The sequence below is a fragment of the Microplitis mediator genome, chromosome 5, assembly GCF_029852145.1.
Source record: "Microplitis mediator isolate UGA2020A chromosome 5, iyMicMedi2.1, whole genome shotgun sequence".
NCBI lineage: Eukaryota > Metazoa > Arthropoda > Insecta > Hymenoptera > Braconidae > Microplitis > Microplitis mediator.
Genome location: NC_079973.1, coordinates 12,226,292 through 12,254,069, shown reverse-complemented (window position 1 = coordinate 12,254,069; position 27,778 = coordinate 12,226,292). Strand labels below are relative to the sequence as shown.

Sequence of the window (27,778 nt, the reverse complement as noted above, 5' to 3'; positions counted from 1 at the left end):
CAGGAAATAGTTAGCCGGCAATTTCTCTGATTGGCCGGCTGGTAGCGGGTTCTCATGCCGACGTGGCACGGTCATGAGTAAGAAATTGCAGGTGTCGGGCCCAGATAGCGAGTGACCCGGCACTATTCTGACATTCAAGTCAGTAGCGAGTTCGGCTGCTCCCGTAAGTAGCGAAAGTACACGAAGCTTTTCAAAATGATTAAGCTCGTGACTGAACAGTAATTTTTACCATAAAATTTTCTCCGTGTACCAAATATACATTTGAAACATCAAATTCGTTAGAATTTCAAATTTTTTTAAATATCTACATGAGTTATTCTATTTTAATTATGTACTTATGAAAGTTGCCTTTTAAGGGTTCACTGTAGTGTACACGTTTCGAATACTTAGATATGAGAGAAAACTCAATGGAAATAAAATTATGAAAACTTTATTTATTTTAAAACTCTGTTTATAAATGAAGATTTTCTGAATCCGTTAGATTACAGACATATCATCTTTTTTATTTAATAAGTATCGAAAAATAATTTATAAAAACCCATTTTCAGCGGCTAGCAGCGAGCTTGTTTAATACGTATTTGATTTATTTTAAATATTACTAGAGGTTATACATGTATTTCAATTACATACCACCTTATTTATCTCAAGTAAATCATTTATTTGATGAATTTAAATTCCTCAAATAGATATATTATATATTTGCATCAAATAAAATTATTGATTTGCCCATAACTCAATATACGATTTATTTAGCCCAAATAAACAAGATTTGTTTACAAATTTTTTTTTTATTTTATTTTTGTCTAGATTATCAAAATTTAACAGGTAGAGTGTGGCTAGAAGGGGATAAAATGGGGTTGGATGGCGGCGGGGTACCCCTAAAATTTTGTTAACTAATTTTATAAACAATTGGATTTTTTCAAAGTCCGGTCCGGATTAAAAAAATTGAAAAAATGTCGATGCCACCAATCGACAGCATTTTTTTCTAAAGCAAAATTCTATTATATCGTCGCGAGACCATTTTTTCGCTCTGATTTTGGGAAAAACAATTGATGAAATGTCATCCCCGTCAAATCAGCGATTCAAGAGATATTTCGATTTAAACAATTTAATTTAAATAATTTAATCATTAACTATTGTTAGCACCACTTTTGAACAAAATGATTTGAAGTTCGCGATCCCTGGCCGAAAATACGTAAGAAACCGTTGAGAAAATGCTTAGGTAACAAGATATATACGGACTCTCCTCTTAAGCCGAAGGACTATATAGGATTATATTACATTCTACACACAAAAAAAGGAATTCTTGGGTCAAGAAGAAAATCGTTTCCAAAAATAAATTCTTAAATTAAAATATCCTCTTTTCTTGTTTGAAAAAATTTTCTCTTGGTAAAAAAATTTTTTTTTTTTAATTAGAGTATATAAAGCTCTTCAATAAAGAAATTCAATTTTGATTTAAAAATATAAATTTTTGCTTTAAATGTTTTTAGTTTCTCCGAACAAGAAAACAACTTGGTTGGCTCAAGAAAATTTAGCTCTTGGTTTTAGAAGATACCAACTCATTCTAAAAACATCGTTCTCTCGAATGTAGTCGATATCGATTCATTTCGATACATCGAGTTTTTAAACGGAGGCACATTTAACTTACTCCAAGTAAAAATTAATTTATTTAAAGATTTGATAACATTTAGTTCAAAATAAATGTAGACTTTATCTGAAAACAATTAATTTTAGATTAAAAAAATAAAAAACTCATTTTAAAACTAAATTATACATTAACGTAAAATAAAAAATACTTTTATTTTAAAATACAATAATTCAGTTCAATTTTAAATTAATTGTTTTTATTAAAAATTCAATTTTCAGAGTATATACAATTAATCATCAAAATATATTTTGATTCTTTATTACAATAAAAATTTTTTTTTTTGTTACAAAAATAAATGAAAGGTTAGGTTATTTATCCTGGCTCCATCGACAGCATCAACTGCATGATATATACCACACTAAAAAGGAAACAATTTTATATAAATTTAGGATCAGAAATGATAACAAACTTGAGTATCTGATATGATTAAAAACAGCATAAATAATAATTAACTTACTTTTTTGTGATTGAAACGACACCATTTAACTTAACGTGAATCAGGAAAAACACCAGATATAATGACTAATAACTACAATAACTTACATTTTTACCGAACACTTCAATTCAAAACAATTTATGTATATGAATTAGTTAATTGTATAATTAATAAACTAATACTATTAGAATATTGGTGTGTAATATACATATAATTGCACATATGCGGCGCCAGCGCTGAACAGACTCGTTTCATTTTTTTGGGATCTTCGGGCGTCTACGTGCATACACAAAGTAGTGTCCGAAGTAGAGAAGCTGCATAGACTCGAGTGCTCCTGTTATCCGAATGCTGCTATGGAAAAAAACCAAGAGCTTGATTTTCTTGACTTGAATTTTTTTTATTTTTGTTTCAAGCAATAGCCACTAGTTGGTTTAAGAAATCTGACTCCTTACGTAGAGAAGTTAAATTTCATAGAATAAAATATTCAATATACATGAATGAAGAAATTCAAAATATTAATTCAAAAAACAATTTACTTTCTTTAAATATTTTTTCTTTTTGAACTAAAATCATATATTTTTAACTTAAAGCTTTAACCCATTTGGGTCGAAAACATAACTTTTTGAATCAAAATAATCAAAATTAAGAGAAAATTTTCTTCAACCAAGATTTATTCCATTTTCCTAAATATTCTCTTGACTCAAGATAATTCTCTTTGAACCAAGATAACCTTTCGATCAGTGTACCCATGAAATAAAAGTATGTGTACCAACAACACTAGTATAGGCCCATTCAGTATATTGACGCATGAGACAGTTGATACGCTGCTTTGCACTCAGAAAATTAAGTAATGCTAAATTTTTACTTCCAATCATTTAGAATGATTGGAACATTTTTCAATCCAAAAAGAATTAGTGTCATAATTTTTTTTAATAAAATTACTAATTATTGGATGATAACTCCTGCAATAAATTTTGTAGGATAGTAACAGTTATAATTTCTGATGGTAACTGTTACCATCTAGATTATAGATATAACTATTTAGAATAATAATAATAATTAACTCTAGTTAACATACAGGATTGTAACAATTATTTTAAATATGGTAAATATTACAATATAGATGATTTATACAATCATCTAGAAAATATTCACTACTATTGGATTGAGAGTAAAAATTTTATCATAACTAGATAGTAATTCCCATTACTTAATTTTTTGAGTGTGTAGTAAAAGCAAAGTCACCGCCACAAAAAATATTCCACCAAGTAAATAAATTTATACTTGCCTAGAAACATAGAGTAGAAAAAAATTCCAAAGCTAACATCAGTTTATTATTTTTAAATAATTGCAAAAAAAAAAAAAAAAACATTTTGGGAATATCTTCATTTTCAGCGAGTTATGATTTTTTGAAGCGGTAACTATCATCTTCTAGCTTCTAATTGCCCTAACTGTTAATTTTAATAATAGCAAAAAAAACCATGAGACCACTTTTATGTAAAATTTAAAGTTCTACAACTTTGATTTGAATTTTTTTCTCTAGCTCTAGTCATTTTTCCAAAATTTGATAAAAACACTTTTTATTAATTTTTTTCAATTTTCACCGGGGGACGATTGAAAAAATTTCTTCACCATTCTATTTTAGATACTTCAGAGTAACATATCTACACTGTAAAAAATCACCGGGGTAAGTCCAAGCGGTGTAGGTGTTAAAATTATCGGTGTTAAATTTACCCCCGAAAGCGGTGTAAAAATAACGCCGGCACCGGTGTAAATATTCTAAACCGGTGTTAAAATAACGCCGCCGCCGGTGTAGATATTCTTTACCGGTGTTAAAATATTTTACTTTGTGAATATTTTTACTTACTCGATCACTATACTTGTTAAAAAATGATATTCTTCATCAATTTTCATAAAGAACTGACATTTTTTGTGTTTTATAATCTTTAAAGTTAATACTCCAAGCGGACGCAATTTACCCCGCTATTACACCGGTATCACTCCGCTTTTACACCGGTTACCCCGCTCTGACACCGGTATTTTTAACACCGGTGAATTACTCCTCCTACACTGGTGTAATCTCATTTTTACACCGGGTGGAGTTAAAACGAGTCCATTTTTAACACTGCTCTTTTTACAGTGTATATATATTTCTATAAATTATTACAAATAGATAAGCCTACTTATTTGAGTGAACAATTTACCGATATAGACTCTCGACGATCACAAAGTTTAGCTTATAAATCAAACAATGTTAACTTTGAAATTCCGCATTTTGTATCAAATTATTATGAAAATTCATTTGTTATCACTGTCATTCGTCTCTGGCAAACACCACCCCCTGATATTATTGGTGCTTCCAATATTGAGGTCTTTAAAACCAAATTGTTCGATTATTTAATGGAGCTAGAGATTTAAATTAAATCACTTATTACTATCCTCTGTGTTAATATTAATAACATTGTTATCATTATTGGTTTGTATATTTACAGTTATTATATCAATTCAGCTACCCTAGTTAAATCATGTTAAAATTAAATCTTATTATTATTAATCATAAGTATCTTTATTGTTATCGTTACTATGTTTTAAATTTTATATTATTTGTATCCACTATTGCAATAATTATTTTTTAAACTTTGTTATTTGGCAACTGCATTGGCATTATTAAATAAATAAATAAATAAATAAATATCAAAAGTTTCAAAACTTATCTCAAAATTCGCATTTAAAGTTCTATTTTCTTGGACAATAGTTTTTAACTGATAAAAAATATGCTTAATATTCAACACAAAGAGTTGAAGCAATAGAATAAATTAACGTTGAATCACAAAATGCAAGTATCAAGCTCAAGATTTCCCTTTTGTATATCAACGTAATTTATTTTTCTTTTGCACTATATATTTATATACTTATCATAAAGAAACAAAAATGTCTTGGTTTCAAAAAGTATTATCTCGGTGAAATTTGCTTGGAATCAGCGATAAAATACCTAACTAACCAACGGCAAGAGTCCTTTTCTTTTGTGCTCACGATTCAAGATAATTAATGGCTCTGCGTACTATCGATAGCACTTGGACACTTGCCAGACTCTCTCCTACAAACACATCACTTTTCTCACGGACATTGTACTTCCAACTTTACGTCCCAATTCCCGAATTAACTTCTATTCCATACCAGCAAGTATGAAAATCCGATACTTGAAAGATATGGCAAGTTAAACGACGCTTGAAAAGCACGTGAGAAATTTTTCTAAGAAAAATTTTATTAGAATACGACTTAAATTCAACCGGATGTTTATACTGTTAGCGAGTCATCATGACAGACGAATCTCAAACTTTGAAATATTTTTAGTTTTATTTTCTCACTCACATGAAATGACTCATATTTTTTTAAGTGAATTTAAATGTTATGTTAAATGTGTTTTTGTTTAATCTACATTCATTGCAGTACCAATAATAGATTGATGCACATGTAATCATTCATAAGGTCACGAATACCATCATTTATTGTCTATATTTAACACGTAAATATAAATAGTCTATTAGTGATTGGAAAGAAGTTATTTGAATGACAGCATTGCTCATTACATAAATTCAATTCAGTGTTTACAGTTTGGCTTACAGTGCAGAGAGTTTCAATAATGGACGGAAATACTTTTCTTGAGTATAAATTTTAAATCATAAATTGGAAAATACGATAAAAAAATTTTTTATGTGAGTAGTCGCTTATACTAAACTTATGAATACTAGTTTGCACGTCAGTGCAATGAGGGATCCAAGATCGAAAGGCTGATCGACGCCGCAGAGTTTTCGATCTCAATTTTTGACTTGTTCCCTACTTTATCGTACAGTCGTGTGTCTGTGGGGTGACTGGTCAGAATATCCATTATAAAAACATCCAATGCAATAATATCCATTGAAAAAATTATCCATTTATGCAGAAAATTAATGCAGTTGATATTTTTCATGGATATTATTGCACACACGCACGCACACACACGAACACTCATGCACACACGCATACACATGCACACGCACACACACACGAGTGCACACACGCACACGCATATGCAGACATTCTCAAAGTAAAATATTTTAACACCGGAAAATTCTATTTAACACCGGTAAAGAATATTTACACCAGCGGCGGCGTTGTTTTCACACCGCTTTCGGTGTTGAAATTTAACACCGCCAATTTTAACACCTACACCGCTTGGACTTACTCCGGTGATTTTTTACAGTGTTGCAACTAAACCATCCACAGACGGAAAATTGAAAATGCATCTTATGTCCGGCACCAGGAAATCAATAGCGTGAACTTTTTTATGAAATCGACTCCTATGGAGTTTGCGGGGTGTAAAAAATGTAAGTATTCACGTTCTTAAGCCCAAAGACCTACAGAATTGATCTTGCAACTTAATATTATTTACGAAACAAGGAAATCAATAGCGTAATTTTTTTTAGGATTCGCCCTTTCTGCAGTTTGTGAGGGCGTCTAGAATGTAACTTTGTCTGATTTTTAGACAAACGACTTACGAATTTTAAATATACATTAGTAACAACACGAGAAAATCAATGGTGTTAATTTTTTTTTAAACTCAAAAAATTATAACTTTGAAATCGCTGCACATTAAGGACTCAAATTTTCTGAAAATTCTTTTGTCGAATATATAGAACATCTCGATAAGGTTTGAACCAAATCAGCGATTTTCCCCGTAAAAAGAATTTTATTTGGTGAAATGACTCATATATGTGTATGTCATAACTTTTAAACAACTTGACTGATTTAGATCGTTGATATACCGATTGGAAAACTTTGTTGGCCATTAAAATTGGTTCGCATTAAAAGTAAAACGTCTTGATCGAGTCTGATAGAACCTATTTCGATCGGTTTTGTTTATTAATAAATCTTATTGAAATTTGAAGTACTCAAAAATATTGATTTTTCCAATTTAGAGACACGGTAAGAAATGCATGGCGTTTAACACCATGCTGGTATGGTCTCAAGACAGATACTAAAATAGTATGTGAAATATTCCAAGACAGTTTTATAACGAGTCCCAGAAGTATGGCGTTATTTACTATACTGGATAGTACTGAAGCCATAGCAGGCACACCGATACAGCATGGCCCTGAGACCCATCCTACAATGCCATAATTTCTGGCGTGTCAATCAATGTATACCATCGTATTACCACCAAAACTATATAGATGTCGTTAGACTAGGTTTATCTGCCAGAATCATTGTGGATACGGCAATGCAGTAAGGGCCTGACGGCCATACTGACATTGCGGCGTCCACGACAACTATCGCCAATGTTATTATTCCTGCAATGGTTGAATCATCTATGCATATAATTTTATAACCTATAAAAATCTTCGATACCATACAGTATGGCGTTTACGCCCATACTGGCATAGTGATATCCGCAAAATATTTCTTACCGTGTACAGCCGGAAGTTTTGGAGCTGATCCACAGGGTCAACCATTTTCCGAATTTTTCTCTCAATTTATAATAATTCAAGAAACTTATTATATGTTTCCTGCAGATTTATACTTTGAAATACAAGAAACCTGTTTTGCTTTATTCTGGAAATTTTTTTTACTGATGGTTAGTAATGGATAAAAATAAACTGCATATACTTTGTCATTCAGTATTATTATGATAATATTATTTAAGATTTATACACGAGTACATTCATTTCAGATCGCGAATGGTGTTGAGTGAATATTCATAAGTATCGATTGGGCTGAAAGACAATAGACAGTTTCCGCAACGTAGCCCAAAGCAATTGTATTGTTCTTTAATTATGATCAAGTCAGACCAAGTTATATGTAAATTACTGTATTTTATATCAAAAACTTATCTTTTCTGATCGAAGATATTTATGTTTCGATGTAGTAGGGGAGGGTGGGGCAAAGCGGCGACCCTGAAATTTTGATCAAAAAAAATTTTTTTTTTTTTTTCGTTTAATTACTATATTTATAGTTAGATATATTTGCGTATTTTTCCGAGTCGAAATTTCAGGTCTGTTTTAATCGTATTTTTTGCAAGTTAGTTTCAGAAAATTTCTACGATTAAAACAGACCTGCTGCTCTTGGTTGCTCTATAGGCGCAGGTCTGTTTTCATCGTAATCATAGAAGTTTTGTCCCATTCTGACACAGTTACGATCAAATCAGACCCGAAATAATAATAATGTGAAATATAATAATAATAGTAATATTACATTTAAAAATACCTAGCGACTCGGGTTTGAATCCTACTGTGGTCATATATTTTTTTTTTATAATTTTTCATTTAAATAGCATAACATTATTTATAATTGCTAATAATAATTATTACTTGTATTATATATTGATTATAATTATATAATACTTCATTAAAATTAATATTGATAAATACATAATATGAAAAAAACTATCACGTTATTTGCGATTCAAAATCCGGATTAAGAAGCAAAATTTTTATTTTTTTTCACTCTGGATCGTAGTTGGAGATAGGATGTTATAGATTCAAGGTCAGGAGAGGTGACTTTTATTCGCTTTATAGAGCTATAATCACACTACACACTTAGGTATTACACATACGCTTAACTTATTAAATATAAATTATTAAATATATTTTCGCCCTACCCGAGATTCGAACCTACAACCTAACGCTCGCCGGACTATCGCTTTACCCCCTACGCTACGGTCGATGTATTTGGATCTTGTCTGAGGTGGGTTATAAGGTAGTCGTAAAATAATAAGTCGTAATAATAATAATGAATAAGTTAAAAAAGAATAATAATGGTAAATCTTTTAATAACCTTTACGATTAAAATGGTACTGCTCAGGTTTGGTTTAATCGTATTTATTTTCCAAAGCCGTCATCTACGCTCAAAACAGGTCTCGTTTTAGGCGCTAAATGAGACTTCAAAGGGTTTGGAAACTTTTACGATTAAAACAGACTTGAAATTTCGACTCGGGCTTAGCCCTACACGCATGACACCTGGGGCAAAATGGACCAGCCAAAAATTCTGAAAAAATGATTCTTTCATATTTTTATCGTCAAATTATGAAAAATTTAATATATTAATCCATTTTTCGGCTGATTCTCTATAGCTTGGGCAAATTTGTTGAGTGAATTTTTTGGTACATACAGTACATTACCATAATTTAGATCCGCCAAGGTTGATATTAAACTGAACAAAAAAGTTTTACTTCGCATATATAATGTAATGATTAATCCAGTCATCTGTTCATGGTAATAAAACTCAATGCGTCTAATATTAACGTAGAAATTTGATCCATGCATAGACTTTATCGAATATCATTGAATTTATTCAACGAAGGATAAACCGTAAATGTGAAATCTAAAGACAGATTATACGCTGAACATCCGATTTACACTACTTCATCCGTACTAATTAAGCTTGAGCTTTTTACATTAATCCCTCTAATCTGAAAATAAAAAATTTCCAATATACATTAGCTTCTATCTTTTTTTACATTGATACCATTAAATCTCAACGAACCAAGCCAACTTAATTCTACACGACTAGTCTGTGATAACTGAATTCACGGATGAAAATTTTGCTCGCTACCAGAAGCATCAATACGTTGCTCTATTCACTGTGAATACGCTGGCTTCCGCTTGTACAAATGATTCATGGAGGTCGTGTAGGACAAACGAGACAGAGCTTTCTGTCCTATGATATGTGTTTGATTAATACAATAGAGAAGGGTGGACATCCAAGACATGTAGTGTAGAAACATTATTTTTAGAAGATTTTGAGTATTTAATTTTTTCAATGCTCATTGAAATTTAATTATATTTTCAATGAACAAAGAATTTGATAGGAAACTGGGCTTACATTCGTAACAAATAAAAATAATTATAGATTATCGGAAGCTAATAGTAAACTGATTAACTCATTAACCCACGTTCTTTGTGGTTAGATATTAAGTTACTGGGGTAGACCAAAATTTTACTAGAAAATCATAGGGGTCTCAAACCTGAACGTTCTGCTTTTGAGCCAGTCAAGAACATTGACTAGTATTATAGGAAAACAAGTTTAATTCCGAATCCCTTTCTTCGGCTGTGTGTCTTTCAAAGGAAGTAAACTAATGACTCAATGTAAGTATAAAAATTCATATTCTTTTATTGATAGTTTATTTCAAATTTTCACGAATAAAAAACTTTAAATGGATTTTCCCGAAAACGTTATTTTTTAAGTCCGTGAACATCATAACTCAAAATGTACTGAACCGATTCTTTTGAAAATTTGAACATTACTTCTTCACATAAATCAACAGGTAACCATGAAGAGTTTTTTTTTGTTTTTCATTTTTTTCTATTTTTTAATAACGAATTAACCGCGATTTTTTGATCTAAAATCGCGTTTTTCAAGTGCTGCAAAAAATAAAAAAAAAAAAAAAAAGCTCTTCGTGGTTACCTCGAGAAATACATCAACTTTAAAATGCATATCACTTTTTTTTTTCCGATGATCCGGTAACGAGTTATGATGTGCACCGCAAAACGACTTTCTTTCGAAGCGCCTCCGGAGATTCAACGTCACCGGCTTATTAATCAATATTTTTCGTTGAAAATTGTTTCTGATATTCTTTAAAAGTTGTACAATAATATGTGATTGAGTTTCATGAAATTAAATTACTCATCTCGCCGGGAAAAAATCACAAAAATATGCTTTTTTTTCGCCTATAAAACCCTACCCCCCCCCCTTAAGTACATAATAGTACTAATTATAATTACAATATATTGATAACAGATTCCACTTTTTACTATTATTTATTAATTTTTAATATTCTGTTATTTCCGTGTTCTTAAAATGTATACACATGTCGAGAATTCTCATAATAATCTTAATAAAATTTTTGTACGAACCCAGTGGTTTTAATGTAAGCCACTATTTCGTGTGAATAACTATTCCTTAGTAGATCTTTATATGTACAAATACTATATAAATGCAATTAACAATTGTATACCTATAAAGCAAAATCTTCACTCGCTGTGGATAAGATTGAGTTTTTCAGAATTTTCACGGCACTTGTGATTTTTCTGTAAGATGCAATTGTTCCTCGAAAATGCTAGTCAATATTCCTGAGTTGTTTACAAGCTGATCGTTTGTGATCCAGAACATCTTATCAATTCCGCAGGAAAATTTGTGTTTTTGCACGAGTAAAATACTATTATTTAATAAAGACAATTTAGTCCGCACGACAACATTCCATGGTAGTTCAGTATTCCCTTGAATTCCAAGAATTTCAAAAGTAAATTTTATTTGTAAATAGTTTAAATTTTTTTAGGGTGCGAAAAGTTATCTATAATAATTATATTATATTAAAATAGCGTAAATTGTATTTGCGATTCGGATTAAATGTTAATCAAACGTAATAAGGGGAAAATCGATCGGGGAATACCGGAGTAAGAGACCAAATCATGAAAATGTTTCAAGAGGCATTAAGATACTATGAATACTAACAGTAATTTAACCATTTGCCAAATGGTTACCAAGCGTATCCAAGTGGTTTTTGATGCTTAACCTCACGAATATTGAACATTCACTTCTACACTAAGTACATACCAAAATACTGAATTTACGTACAATACACTGAGAAGGAAAATTATTATTACAAAAAAATATTTTTAAGAGCCAACCAAAAAAATCGATTCTTAATTTTATGATTTTTAATTGATGGCAAAATATGATATTTGATTAAAATTTTTTTTGAAAAATACAATGTGAAAAATTTGCGAAGTAAACTCAGATTTAATCCGGAGCGAATGATTTTTCTTATTTATCTAATCCCGGAGGAAAGTTTATTTTAATAATTGTTAGTGTGTTTTATTCACACAATTTTTTCAGTTTTTTACAAAGTTTTTCCTTATACATCCTTAAATTTGTTTCCCTTTTTATACTCCCTAAGCTTTTTTACCCTTTGTGCGGCTGTGGCCCGACTTGTGCTTACTGTACTACATCATTACGATGATATCCTACAACTCACTTTGCGGTGGAAGTGTAGCTGCATAGGGAAACCACACAGAAAACCCATGCTAGTACAGTCGGTACGGATGAAGCTCTAGGGATCGATAAAATTCCCAGGTTACCGATCACTAGATCTTCCTTCCGCGCCTGCCGAGTCAAAAAACAAATTCTAGTTTAGTCTTCAAAAGCCTCAGTTCCTTCGATGTTTTAATTGCCGCCCAGAAAGTAACTCTACTTTAGAACTCAATGCACTGAAAAAAAAAATTTGCTATCATAACAAAAATCAAGACTACACGGAAAGAATTTTTTGATAAAAATTACTCTGTAATTTCGAGTAATCCTGGGCCGTTGCAAAAAATTGGTATATTTTATTTTAAATTTAAAATTTTTTGTTTAAATATTAACGTTGCTAGACTATGTATTACTTTACTACTGATTTTTTAAAAGTTATATTTAATCGATTATTGTGAATATCTCATCTTAATCTATTAATTTTTACTCCATGCGATTAATTTTTAGTCCCCAATATACCATTCTTTAAAACCCATTAGCTGTTTGATGAAAAACTGCTTATAACTCGAATAAATTTTCTTATCTATGGGAGTAATTTTTACTCTAAACTGCAGGGTAATATTTCAGTAGTCTCCGTTAATCTTCGGTTAATATCGGCTTCAATTAAATGTCTTTAATTTTGCTCGCGACAACATGTTACGCACACAAACGTAGGCTTGGAAAAAAAGACGATCTCTGTATCTCTCTATAACTTGATATTTATTTAAAAATTAAAAAAAAATTTGTATCCTTTCTTTTTCAACACAATAAGAGTAATTTTTTTTTTATTCTTTTTTAAAATATTTATTTTAAGTCATATCATCTAAGGCAATTAGATGGTTATTAGATTTTTTTATGGAAATTTCAGCCTATTAATTGTAATTTTTATTGTAATTCAAAATAAATTTTATAAATTGAATCGAATCATCAACTTTTTATCATAACCTACGAGTAAAAGTGGAATTAGAAAGAATTTATTTAGACAGCCGCTAGGGGTAATTTTTACTCGTAATTGTGAGTGAAAATTAATCTGATTGATTTTTACTCACTGAAAGAGTAAAATTTCATAATTCGAAAGTAAAAAGTCGTAATGGCCCAAGATAACTCGATTCAAAGTACTTTTTAGAATAAATAACATGGCAATATTCATACGTAAATTCTTTCCGTGTACGCAGCTATTCGTTATAATAACAAAACTATCTTGGTTAACGCAACGAAGTGACATTTGTTGTGGTAAGTAAAGTGAAGTTGCTGTTGTAATAAATGATATGTGTTGAGGAAAAATTTTTCGAACACGCATATAATTCTGTGCTTCAATTAGGTGAACCATATCATTAAGAATTTATCACGAGTTTTTCATTTTTGACATAAATTGCGTTTGTAAATTATGGTTAAAATATTAAACGCTACTTATTTTGAAAAATATACCAATATGTCTAAGTATAGCTAAGGGCGCCTTGAAAAAGTGATTTTTTTGACTCAAGAGAATATATCAAGAAGCGATAATATCTTAGGTGGAGTAAAATTTTTCCGAGTCAAGAAATTTTTCTTATCTTAGGAATTTCTTTCTGTTCTGAAACAACTCAGATCTATCTGAAAAATTCCTGGTTCCAGTAAACTTTTTTATTCATCTAGTACATTGCTAAGGTTAATAGTCTGTATTGGACATAGTTGTAAACGTTATGTTTGGCCCAATTCGGACAGACAGTTATTTTCCAGATAACAATTGTGAACAAAGTTTCATGAGTTTCTTTTTTAGTTATTTACTAATTCTTGCAAAATCAGTAATTCTTAATGAAATTGTTCACCTAATTACAGCACGGAATTCTATGCGTATTCGAAAAATTTTTCCGCAACACATATCATTTGTTACAACAGCAACTTCACTTTACATACCGCAACAAATGTCACTTATCATAACAAATAACTGCGTAGTCTTGATTTCTATTATGATAGCAAATTTTTTTGTTCAGTGTGTTTTCAGTGAGAACTATGAGGTCTAAATGCGAATGATATATCAATTTTTAACTATAACTAAGACCTCAAAATGCTTAACGACTGAAAAGTTACACTTCGGATTTTGAAAAATTTTAGATGGATAAATTGTATGTACAAAAAAAATTAAAAATTCATGAGTCGGCATAATTTAAAATTAATACACAAAAAGCATGTTTTTTTTTTTTTTTTTTTTTTTTTAATAAAATCAACATCACTCCGAAATCACCCTACCAAACAAAACTCATACCCTGCGTATGCGGATTGATTATTTTAAAACTAATATGAACTCTGAGTGGCGGAATAAATTCGTATTGAAATAAAATCCGTACACTGAGAGAAAAATTTACTAATATTTGATAAATTGATTTATCAAATATTCGACTGTATTTATTAAATACTATCCTACACATATCAAATATCGATCTTTCCATCGACTAAATATTAATAAGTTGATATTAACATTTAATAGGTCGCTGATCAATATTTAATAGAAGTTTATCAATATTTAATAAACTTTTATCAACTATTGATATGTGAGATTTGTATATAGTATTAATGAGTGTGGTGGCGTTGTACCCTCTAACCTAACATATGGCCTTATACATGCGTTACAACTAACAAATTGTTTTTATGCTTGTTGAAATAATAAAAAAAAAATAAAATAAAGTGTTATAGAAAAATGATTAAAAAAGTGAGGCTTGCTAAATTCCACCTAACCTATATTAACTAAACAAACTGCTTACATATCACGATGGTATATAAGATATGTAGAAACGTAAACTATAGATCAGTCTGTATTTATTAATATTTGATAAACCGCCGATCAATAATTGATAAACTGTTTATTAATATTTAATAAACACGTTTACTAATATTTAATAAGCTGTTTATTAATATTTAATAAACTGTATTAATATTTGATAATGACCGACTTGAGAAAATCTAAGTAAGCTGTTTATCAAATATTGATAAATTTTATTAATATTTGATAAATTCTTTTCTCAGTGTATTCACTCTAAGCTCCCTTCCGATAGTGTATTAAAAGTTAATGAACAAAAGCTCATTATTTCGATGATCATTAAGAAAACATTTTTTCCCACTCAGTAAAAAGTAGTTTAGTATGAGGTTAAGTAGTATGAATATAAATGAAATAATTAAGTTCTATTTATTGATAATTGCATTCACACCCCTGATTAAAAAAACTCATTGAAAAGTATTGAAAATTATTTCAATTCTTTTCAATCCATACGGAGATTTTGGAAAATATTAAATGAAATTGAAATTTCGATCATTTGAATACTTTCTAATTCTTATAATACTTATTTAACTTAGTTTACGCATAAATATTGTATTAGTTATAAGACATTTTGCTAAGCTTTGTAAATATATAAATTTATATTTACATTATGTATAACTCTATTAACCCTATTATTGGCGCAAGCTGTTGGGTTTGTTTTTTTCAATAAAAATAAAATTAAATAAAATAATGGAATTCAACAGTATTGAAAAGAAATCAATCTTCCATTATTTTAATTTATTTTAATTCAAGTCATAACTCGAAATATGGAACTATTTTATTATCAAGAAAGATTCAAAAAAATTGAAAATTCTCAATTTCTTTCAATTCTTTTCAATCCTACACTCGATTCAAAATGTGGAACTATTTTGGTATTGAGGGAAATTCAGAAAGATTAAAAACTGTCAATTCATTTGAATTATTTTCAATCCCACACGTGACCCGAAATGTGAAATTATTTTGTTTTTGAGAAGTATTCAGAAAGATTGAAAATGTCAATTTATTTGAATCTTTATTAATCCAACTCTTAACCCGAAATATGTAACTACTTTGGTATTGAGGAAGATTTAGAAAGATTGAAAACTGTCAATTTATTTGAATTTTTTTAAATTTTTTGGGAGCTTAGAAATTCTTATATTATTTTTAGATTCAATATAATTGAAAAGTATTAATTATATGTCCAGATGAAAACCTTGTGGAATGGGATTTATTCAAAAATATTCAATCCTCGTCTTTTTCAATACTTTTCAAAAGTATTTTTTATCAGGGACATGTTACTTATTTGTGCTATTGTTTTTTTATATGTTAACAAGATTTAATAGTGTATTGTAATATTTTTTGCAAGCATACACTCTAAAACCAAGTGTGTTACAAGTGTATTATTTTAACTTATATTAAATGTGTTCTGTATTTAAGGCCATAAACAAAACTATAGTTTTGTAGTCACTTAAAACACTTTTCACGGTGTTTTAAGAATCTATAGATTACTTATGGCATCTCAATGTTATTCGGCAAGTGTGTTAATTTCGACTACATACTTGGTTTTAGAGTGTACGTTAAAACATGACAGTTAGTCAATAGTCACTCCAGAAAATACACATTCATAGTTAGAATGCTTTGCATTCGTATCGTAGTATTTGTAAGCACTTATAATTCAACATGAGAGTCCGGCCAGTGAGAGACGTAAGAAAGTTGGATGAAACTCTATTCAAAGACATGACTATATACTTTGAAAGTTGCCTTCTTCGGCTATTTTATAGGAAAGTTAAGTTGAACCACAAAACAGACGACTTTTGGCCACAAAATAGTACTGCATCAGACTCGTCTCGGAAACCAAGTGATGGTCAGTCGTCCATAGTGATAAGTATTATTGAAACTTGACTCAAAAAAATAATACGACTGTAGTGCTCAATTGTTGAAATTTCACGATAACAATAAGGTATTGTCATATATTTTTTGTTTTAGTTAAAATATTAAGAAACTTGTTCTGATATGAGGTTACTTTATGATTCGCGATCAACTTTAATTCATAGCTTGTAATAAACGAAAAAATCAGATGGAAATATGGATCAATATGAATTTCATGAATATTTTTGTTTGTGTTCATGACTCATAAATATTTTCTCTAAGGGTAAGATAACGAGCATTTACTAGTTAATGACCACCAAGACACTAGAGTGCGTCGAGTGAAGTATTGAGAGTTAAGTCAGGCAAAATGAGGTTATTAATTTTATAATGGTCGAAAATTCACGTTTGCGTGAATTAATTATAATTGAGGTCAATTTTTATAAATCAGTGCCGTCGATTTAATTATCATAATCGAAAAATCTGATAACTTTTATTTTATAACTCAAAAACCATCATTTAAAATTTTTCGAAGCTACTTCGATTTTGGTCGTGTTGAATTGTGATGTCATTAGCGAGACCACAAAACTATTAAATATATATAAATTTCATTCTGGTTATATAACTAAATTAATGATATACTAAGAGCGAGCAATTAAAAAGTTCAATCAGAGTACAATTAGAACTCGACAAAGAGCTTGAAAAGCTCGAAAATACCAATGCACTTGAAGGTATTGTCGGGTTCAAAAATTTCGGGCATGTATTGACCATTATGCTATCGAGCTCAAGAACAGTGGGAAATTTCGGGCTGACCCACAGGATCAACTGGTGTCTAGATTTTTTTTTATAAATTAACAGTTATACATGGAGAGAAATTTATGGTAACCGTTTCTAGGGTGCCACGACCACTCAACCGCGGACAGTTCAACCGCGACAGTTCAACCGTAGAAAAAAGGGCACAACACGATAACAAGCTTATGTATCGGCTTATTTTTGAGTAAATAATTTTTTCCGTTACTGTGCAATCATTTATACACTGTATTTGGTAAGGTAGAATTGTCTACGGTTGAACTGTCACGGTTGAACTGTCGCGGTTGAACTGTTACAGAACCGTTTCTAGTATGTTTATGAAATATCATCCCATACCGTTATGGTAGTGATTACTTGGAATTATGGGACATAGACTCATATTTTCTGGGAAAAGTTCCCATAAGTATGGAAACAATTCCCATATGTATGGTAATGGTTACCAGATGTTATGGTAATGGTTACCAGATGTTATGGTAATGGTTACCAGATGTTATGGTAATGGTTACCGTATATCATTGTAATGGTTACCATAATGTTATTGTAATGGTTACTATAATCTAATGGTAATGATTACCATAATATTATGGTAACGATTACTACACGGTAAGAAATGCATGGCGTTCAACTCCATGCTGGTATGATCTCAAGACTGATACTAAAATAGTATGTGAAATATTCCAAGACAATATTGTCACGAGTCCGAGAAGTATGGCGTTATATACTATACTGTATAGTACTGGAGCTATTGTATTGCTCACACGTACGCATAGCAGACACGGCAAAACAGCATGGCTCTGAGACCCATACTGCAATGGCGAGTGCACAATGCTACTAGTTTTTCCTTTAGGTTTATCGGCCAGAAGCAATGTGGATACGGCAATACATTATGGGCCTGACGGCCATACTGACAACTATTGCCAATGTTATTATTCCCGCAATGGTTGAATTATCTACACTGAGAGAAAAGTCGATAGTCATTTCAACTAAAAAGACTTCAACTATTTAAAATTAGTTACTGGTACTAATGCGTTAGTAAGGCTAACTATTCAGTAGTTGCTTAAACTAAAAAAAAATTAATTAAAGCAACTAAAATTTTTCAGTCTCCGAAAATTGTTGTTTTAACTAAAAAAATTTAGTTGATAGTATATGAATTTTAAAATTAACTATAACTTAATTTTTTTAGTGTATGTAAATAAAAATTGTTTTTATTATAACTGCTGATTTAAAGTTAAAATAAAATAGTTGTTATAAATATAAATCTAGTTAATGGAACTAAAATTTTCAAGTTACTGTAATTGAGTCAAATGTAGGCAGGAAATGGATTTTTAATTTTTTTTCAAAACTTAATGATTGAGTAAATAAATGTTTTTAAATCGCCAAAAAGTTTTTATCAAAAACTTTTTCTTAAACATATTTTTTTAGCAAGATTATTTTTTTCTAAAAAAATTATTTTTCAAAGAATTTTTTTTTCCAAAAAATTTGTTATCTTAATTTTTTTAGAAAACTTTAGTTGTTAAAAATATTTTGAAAATAGAAATACATATTTATATCAATTATTTAAGATAAATTGGAATACTTAAACTGAACTGTCGTACAAAAATTTTCGATTTAAGTATAAAAATATGTTGACTTGAGAAAAAAAATTTTGATTCAAGATAAAAATTGTAAGATAATTATTTACTTGGTGCAAGAAGATTTTTCTTGAATCAAGAACATTTTTACTTGATTCGAGTTAACTTTTTTCGATGTAGTTATAATTCGCAAAAATATCGGATAATTTTAAAAACCATTTAGGATCAATATTAATAGCTGACAAAATTTTTTCCTTTAGCTAATAAGGTTCTTCATTTGTACGTTATCAAAACCTAAATGCGTCTTTCAAATTTTAGTTTGTCTACACTGTAAAATATTATTGGACTCGGTGTAGTGTAAATGTCTGTGTAAAAATTGTGGTGTGAAAATTACACTAAGTATTGTATTAAATTTAAGCGGTGTGAATTAGAAATTTTTCCTCTGTCAAGCGTGTATATGTGTAATTTATATTTAAATTTTGCGTTTAAGGCAAATAATCATAAAAAAATTAAAATGTTCAAAACACGAGTTAATATCTAAATAAAATTGCTTAAACCAAGAGAAAAATTTCTTGAGAGAAAACATATGCATGGAGGAGAGGAAAGTCACCGGTACCAGACAGCAGTAGCGGGAGTAGTTCGATGCTCGCCACGAGATCGCGCCCAGCCGCTGTGTAGTGTCCCTGGCAAGATATATATCTCAGAACTGTTAAATTCCAAAGTTAAAAACAATTTCGGCATCAGTACAACTATGTCATTTGACAAAGTGATACTTACATTTTTGGATTGTATTATAGTTTATCCTATATTACATCATGACATTAATATTTATTATTAATGGTTCAATAAATAATTTATCTTTAAAATTTAACTTGAACTTTCAAAAAAAAATTAATTCTAATCAAAACTCTATAGAGTCTCTACTTAATAATTAAAACCATGTGAATGGTATATTTGTGCGAAAAAAACATTATTTATTTAATGGATTTAACTAAAAAATATTCATTGAATTAACTAAAAAAACATCGAAATGATACTTAATATTTTTGTTTGCTTTAATGAAAGAGTTATAGATGAATTAACTACCTAAGTTCAGTTTGAAAAATTAAAAATTATTAATTGAATACAAGTTTAAAAATCAGTTACATTAACTATTTATATAGTTAATTGAACTAAAAAATATTTAACATAACTACTTAGAGATATTTATAATAACTATCTATTGGTGTTGTAGTAACTCCGAAAAAATAGTTAAAGCGCTATTTAACTGTCATTTTATAGTTAGATTTACTGGATTTTTCTCTCAGTGTATATGCATACAATTTTAAACCCGGGTCAAAAAATGAGATCTGTTTTAAAATATAATGATAAATTCAAATATTTTTCCTTCAATTCAAGTTTATAAATCGTATTTATTTTATATAGGAATTTAATCTGTTTTTGACCGTACTAGTCATTATCCAGGCCAATATCAGACTTATTTTCATATGATATTTGGTCTGTTTTAAATCGGGTTTAGACTAAAAACAGACTTTTTTATTATAATTATCAGTCTGTGTTCAGTTGTTTTTAAGGACAAAAACAGGACTTTTTATAAATATAAATAATAATAACAATAATCTAGATTTATAAACTTATTTTAATTTTCTTGCTATTTGAAACATGCTAATGCGCTTCCGTAATAAGATGTCACACGGAGAAAAATGTTGGCTCGAAACCTACCAATTTTTATTATGCTGTCGACCAAACTTGAAACGGGAAGTAAAACATCCAAAAAATTATTGTGCTCTTACAAAAAATGATTTATCGATAAGCTTCAATATCAATTCCTTTCATACATTATAATAATTTTGATGCAGCATAATAATTTTTTATAAGAGCATAGTAATTTTTTGGATACTTAACTTTCTGTTTCAAGTTTGGTCGACAGCATAATAAAAATTGGTAGATTTCGAGCCAACATTTTTCTCCGTAGCACAAGAATTTTGATGTTTTCTTATGCCAAAATATTTTCAATTTTATCCAGTAAATAAGAAAAAATCCTTGATATTTTAGGAGTTGTTTTATCACTTTTATTCAATGATATAAATATTCAATGCAGACAACTAAAAATTAAGATGGCAAATTTTCGTTAACTGCCGACATTTTTAAACAAAAGACACTATATAAATAGTAAACAAAACATAGTCAATTCTGCAACTTATTTTTTTTTTTAAAAATATTGCCCATAAATGAAAATTTTATAAGTCCATGATTTAATCTAGTTTTGTCCTTGCAAATTTTTAGAACTAAAATTTTTCAAAGTTTACAAATTAATCTAATTTAGTCTGCTCGTAACTCAATTGTTTTTCAAAACAGCTTTAAATTTTTATAAAAGATCAAAAACAGATCAAATAATCCAATTAGACTAAAATCAGATCAAACATTTCAGTCCGGGTAGATCAAAAACAGATTAAAATTTCTATAGAAGTTCAATAACAGACCAAGTAGTCCAAATACAGTCCAGTTAGACTTGATCAAATTTTTCGACCCGGGAAAACCTATAAAAATCTTCGATACCATACAGTATGGCGTTCACGCCCATACTGGCATAGTGATGTCTGCAAAATATTTCTTACCGTGTATAACGTTATGGTACTGGTTACCATAATATATGATGACCATTACCATAATATAATAATAACCATTACCATAATATTATAGTAATGTTTACTATAATATCTGTGGGTTCCGTTACTATAATCGACATTTCGAAGAAACCGGTTACCATGCATTATGGGAACCATTGTAATTGTAACCATAAATTTTTCTCCACTTACATACATATTATCTCGCCGATTATAATGATTAATTGAGTCAAAACAGAAAACAAATGGTTTCTTACCTCAATAAGCATTTAATGTTAGTTATCATAATTCATTATTAAAATTTATCAATAATTATCTAGTGAAAGGAGAAGCAAATTTCATTCCATATGGAATTCATTTATATAGGTAATAAATAATTAAACATTATTCGACTTAATGAAGGAATGAACTAATTATGAACATTATTCATTTTATGGTTAATACATAAATTATCGACATAAATATCAATTAATAATAATGAAGCAGAAAAAAAAAACTTGATTTTGTAATCATAATTCGTGACATTCCACGAATATTAAACTTTTTAATTTAATTTATTAATTTTCCATTATTTTGAATTGACTAAATAATTAATGTTAGTGAAAATAAACAATATTAATTAGATAAATAAAATTATTCAGTGAATTTCATCGATCAGATAAATTTTTGCGGAAAATTCAGAAAATTTGAAACACCTACTATTTCGAAACTCATCAACCAAATTTGATCCTTTTCGAGCTTGATCAAAATAATCGCCTAAAAAATAAGTATGCCAAGGTCAACCGTGATCCGTTAAAAATTGTCGTTAGCATTTGAGTGACCAAGTGCGTTATATCCCATATGTAAACATATGATGAGAAAATATCAATAAAAATATGAAAAATATTGTATATAGTTGTAAATTTTATTTTTGAGTTTATAAAATTAATTTTAAGGTTTATAAATAAAAAAAATGTATATATAATTAAACGTTTTGTTTTTATATATTAAAATACAAGTTTAAATGATAAGATTCACAGGTCAGATTTATAGTCTAGGGGCCGATCATAAGACTCGTATGCAATTCGGTGACGATGGCACAATCGTAATAAATTAAACAATGTAAAGATTAGGATTCCTTACAGTAATTAAATTTAGTTCAAGATAAGACTTACGAATTTCTAATAGATTTAAATGTTTACTCGATCACAAAGATTGGAAAATACATGAGTCACGGAGGTGCGACAGTTGTCAACAGACAGAAGAGCCTCTTGACAACCACACCCAATTAATTCTTTACTAATATACTCAACCCAGTTTACAACAGCAATGATAGTAACACCTACAGTGAAAAAGACTTCAAGCGCTACAATTAATTCATTACCTCCGATACCAAATCCAGGCACCCATAGATTTTTCAGAGCTACTATTTTTTGGCAAAGAGTGTCATCTGGGACGGGGGTAGGGACGCCCCGCAACGCATTTATACCCAAAAGGGCGTGGAAACGGCCTCCCGTAAAACGAAGGTGGACTTCGGTCCCATTATATTATAGCTATTTACGATATTAGTCGGATAAGTAACAGATTATAGTATAGATGGTTTCAGAATGAGCCGACAGATTGCGCTGTGCCACAAAAAAAACGGGTGAGAATTTTAGCGCCCGAGCAAAGTCGGATGATGTCATACAATGAAAAAGAGGGGAGGGAAACTATACTACCAGATGGCATGGATTCTCGCACGTACGTAACCTACCTCCTTTTTTAATATATTAAAGTTCATTCCAACTGAGCATACATTTTTTCCGATTTCCCGCTAAAACATGCATGAAGTGCCATCTCTTGTTGTATCTAAGATACTTTTTGCTGAAGATTGTGAAAATGAGCTCAGAGTAAGCTCAAAAAAGCTAATATAAGCTCAAAATTACTGACGTGAGAACGATGCGGTGGTCATAAATTAAGCGGGAAGTTTCGAGCTCGAAAACAGCTGGTTTCAAGGCTTGCCCGCAAGGGTCAACCGCTTTCCAGATTTTTTTCTCATTGAACAATATTTATACATGAGGCGAATTTTATAAAGTGTAAATAAGATTTCTGTTAAAACTAATAAAATAATATTATCATTTGAAAAATAGCTCTCTACTTAAATTGCATTTCTGTGCTACAATATTGATCTTATCGTAAAGTTAAAAACGGTGAAACTTTTTCACGAGTTTTAAACTAAATTTCTTTAAGTCACTTTTTTTAAGCTTTAACCTTACTTAGACGATCTTAAACTATTCGTACAAGTAGCTGAATAATCAAAAAAGTTTGAAAAATCAAAAAGTTCACACCTCAAACGCTCACATTACGATTGAAATAATCAATTGATATTTATAAACCGAGAAAGGAAGAATATTTTAATCGTATAAATAAAAAGACAAGAAAAAAATTCGGTCTATCGGTTGAACCTGCGGGTCAGCCCTAAAACTTCCCGCAGTGTTTTATTGAGTTCTGAAGCTGATCAAATTTTGGAATTGATTTATCTGGTGGTTTTTGAGATACTTCAAAGCATCCAAAAAAAAAATTTTTTTAATTTCTTTCGACGACGGTTTCTCTTGAGCAAATGAACCGAATTTTATGGTTGAGGTGGCATTCGACGCATCATTTTCTAAAACTATCAACTTTGAGCTTCGATATCACTTAAATGGTTGGATTCAAGAAAAAAGTGTAATAAACCTTTTTTGAAGAGCGATAAATCTTCTACAAGCCAGTTTATAGCGCTTAATTCTATGTCTGTGTGTTAGAGAGTTATAAAATTTCAAACAAAAACGCTAATTTTTTTAAACAAATCAAACTTTGACCTTCAATATCTCTCAAATGTTTGGATTCATAAAAAAAACCTAAGATACCTTTTTTGAAGAGCGGTAAATTTTCTACAAAAATGTTTGTCTGTCATTGCTGTACGATTATTTTTAAGCGAGTAATCAAATCTTTCTCATTGTACTAAAACGGGAAAGTATCATTACTTAGGCAGGGTTGAACGGCATTAGAATAACTTTTTTTATTTTTTTTTTTTTATTATTTTCGGATGACAAATAAACCATTTACATCATGGCCAAGTAAAAAAATCTAATTTGGAAAATAACGGACACCCTAATGAATATAAACGAAGAGAAAATATTAGATTTTTCAACTTATATTTAATCTTGAATTTTTTTTTTTTTACAAAAAAAATATTTAAAAAAATATACATACACTACAACTAATAGCTTTTCGAAATAAACTGAATTAATAGTTTTATTTCGTGACGAAATATTTAATCGTCTTTGTTTCATATACTAAACGCTTTTTTATCTACAAAGCAATATTAAATCGATATCACTTGATTAATTAAAACTACCAACGTATTTTCCCATTTTATTTCTTTGTCCCTATTGAGTATTCGAGCGTCCGACAACAGACTATTTAATTTATTATCAAAACTTTAACAAATTCAAGTTAATAATCCCGGCCATCAAAATGAGTGAGTAAAATTATTCGAAATTTAAAAAAGTTAATTGCAACCTTAGAAATAATAAATGATTAATATATTTTTTATTTGGCAGATAATTTAATTATTAAATTAATAATAACGCTGGTAACATTCGCCACCATTTTATTCGTCGATTCTGACTTGGTAAAAATTTTCATAATGAATTTACTATTTTTATAAATCGATTATTTATTGAAATGGTAATTTTAAATATATATATATATATAAATATAGATTGATAAACATTCACCGTCGACTGAAGGCGTTATAATTGGACCTGATACTCCAGTTTACTATTTAACATATCCACGTGATAATTATCTAAGAATTCTTCGCGATGTGAACGTAAGTTTCAATGAATTATTATTATTATTATTATTATTATTAAATTCTCATAATATCTAATTTGATTAGAAATTTAAAGCATCCTCTTCTTACAACTACTATCGTAATCCGGAAAACAAATCTAACGGTAAGTACACAGAGAGAAATTTATAGTAACCGTTCCTACTAAAGGTAGTACGTTTATGAAATATCATCCCATACCGTTATGGTAATGATTATTTAGAATTATGGGACATAGGCCCATGCTTTCTGGGGACAGTTCCTATGGGTATGGGATCAATATCCATCATTATGGAAATAGTTCCCATATCACATGTGAAAGAACTATGGTAATGATTACCATTACATTATGGTAATCATTTCCATTATACTATGTTGAACGTTACTATAATATTATGGTAACGGTTACCATATATTATATTATTATTATTATTTACTTATTTTATTGACCATGTAGTTGAAACTACTTGCGGCCATCCATTATAGTAATCGTTACCATAATATTATAGTCATCGTTACCATCATGTTATAGTAATGGTTTCTGTAATATTATGGTAATGGTTATCATATATCATGGTAATCGTTATCATATATTATGGTAACCGTTCCTATAATATTGTGGTAATCGTTGCCATATTTTATAGTAATGGTTCCTATAATATTATGGTAATGGTTACCACATTATATAGTAACGATTACTATAATATATGGTAACCATTACCATAATATTATGGTAATGATAACTATAATATATATGGGTGCCGTTCCTGTAATCAACATTTCAGAAAAGCCGGTTACCATGCATTATGAGAACCATTTCCATGATATATTGTAATTGTTACTATAAATTTCTTTCTGTGTAATTGTGTAAATAAAATAAATCGAAATAAACTAATTATTTTTTTTTTCTAGGCACATTTTTTCCGAACGTATTGGTAGTCCTTGATTGGTATGATCTAGAAAACAGAACAGACCATGATATCCTTAATCAAGTATTAACGGATTGGAATAAAGTAGATAAATATTTTGAAAAACTTGATAATCCCAAAATAAAATTGGCTATTGCTGGAATCGTTATACCGAGAGTAATTTGATAAATTTTGATTTCCTTATTATTATTGTTTATTAATCTATGGTCATAATTATTTATTGTAGAAAGCGGATATTTGGGAACCAACAATTTTCGTTGATGAATCTTCTCAGGTTTATTGGTATCGTATCCCCTCTTTTTTAGATAATATGACCAAGTGGTTCGATGATAATCCCCATCAGTTTGAAAGTCTCACTTATGATTTTTTTATATACATGTCGCAGTAAGTATAATTATACTTTTGCCCTCGAGGCATGACATTTTGCCCTCGAGGCATGACATTTTGCCGCAAGAAAAGTAACATTTTATTCTATTTTATTAAGCTGGAAAGTGGCTCAGCAAAATGAAGCCAAAGAATTAGTAGAATACTTCGGATATTCGACGAATGAATTCATTTGTAATGAAGCAAATGGTACAGATTATTTTGATGGACATGCGGGAGGAATCGTGTTAAATAGTATGGCCTTTGGTGTCAATGCTGCCATGAGAATAGCTCTTATGTAAGAATGTTCTTTGCAATATAGTATCCCGAGTCAAAATTAAAGAAGTGATTTGAGCCTCCAAATCCTACTCGAGGGTAAGGAGGTTCAAATCATCTTTTTAGAATATGAAGATCCAGGCATTAAAAAGGTGATTTGAACCTAAACGTGGTAACTTTGTCCGCTTTTACCAAGATTAGGTTCAAATCATCTTTTTAAAAAGGTGAAATAAGCCTCCAGAGCCCAAATTTATAGATCGAGAAGAACTATCATCGAATCGCGTAAAATTGGTAAAGAAACAGAAGGGAAAAGGGGCCACTAATTAGATATGGCCACCATGATCGAAAAAAATTTGAAATTTAAAAATTTCAAAAATAATTTTTCAGTAATAAATGTTTTGTCGTAAGACTAAGAACAATGAAATCTAAAATATTAATAATAATAGCTAAAGTTATACGAATAGACGTTCGAATAGAATAGTACTGTCCTTCGAAATTCGAATATAATAATTAGAACCTTTAACTTTTTATTATATGATTGATTATTTTATGTGAACAATAAATACGAACGATGTATTGGATATCGAATTGGATAACGAAAAC

General features: G+C 29.6%; 1 protein-coding gene and 1 long non-coding RNA gene across 2 annotated transcripts in view; one reads left to right on the top strand and one right to left on the bottom strand.

Annotated features, from left to right (window-relative positions):
* The window catches only part of LOC130667966 (uncharacterized), a 184,725-nt gene that overhangs the window by 47,767 nt on the left and 109,180 nt on the right, over positions 1 to 27,778 (bottom strand). The window lies entirely within an intron of this gene.
* On the top strand, positions 5,655 to 8,006 carry LOC130667967 (uncharacterized). Its single transcript, XR_008989935.1, has 4 exons — positions 5,655 to 5,800; positions 6,328 to 6,451; positions 6,551 to 7,698; positions 7,795 to 8,006. It is a non-coding gene; the product is annotated as an uncharacterized LOC130667967 (long non-coding RNA).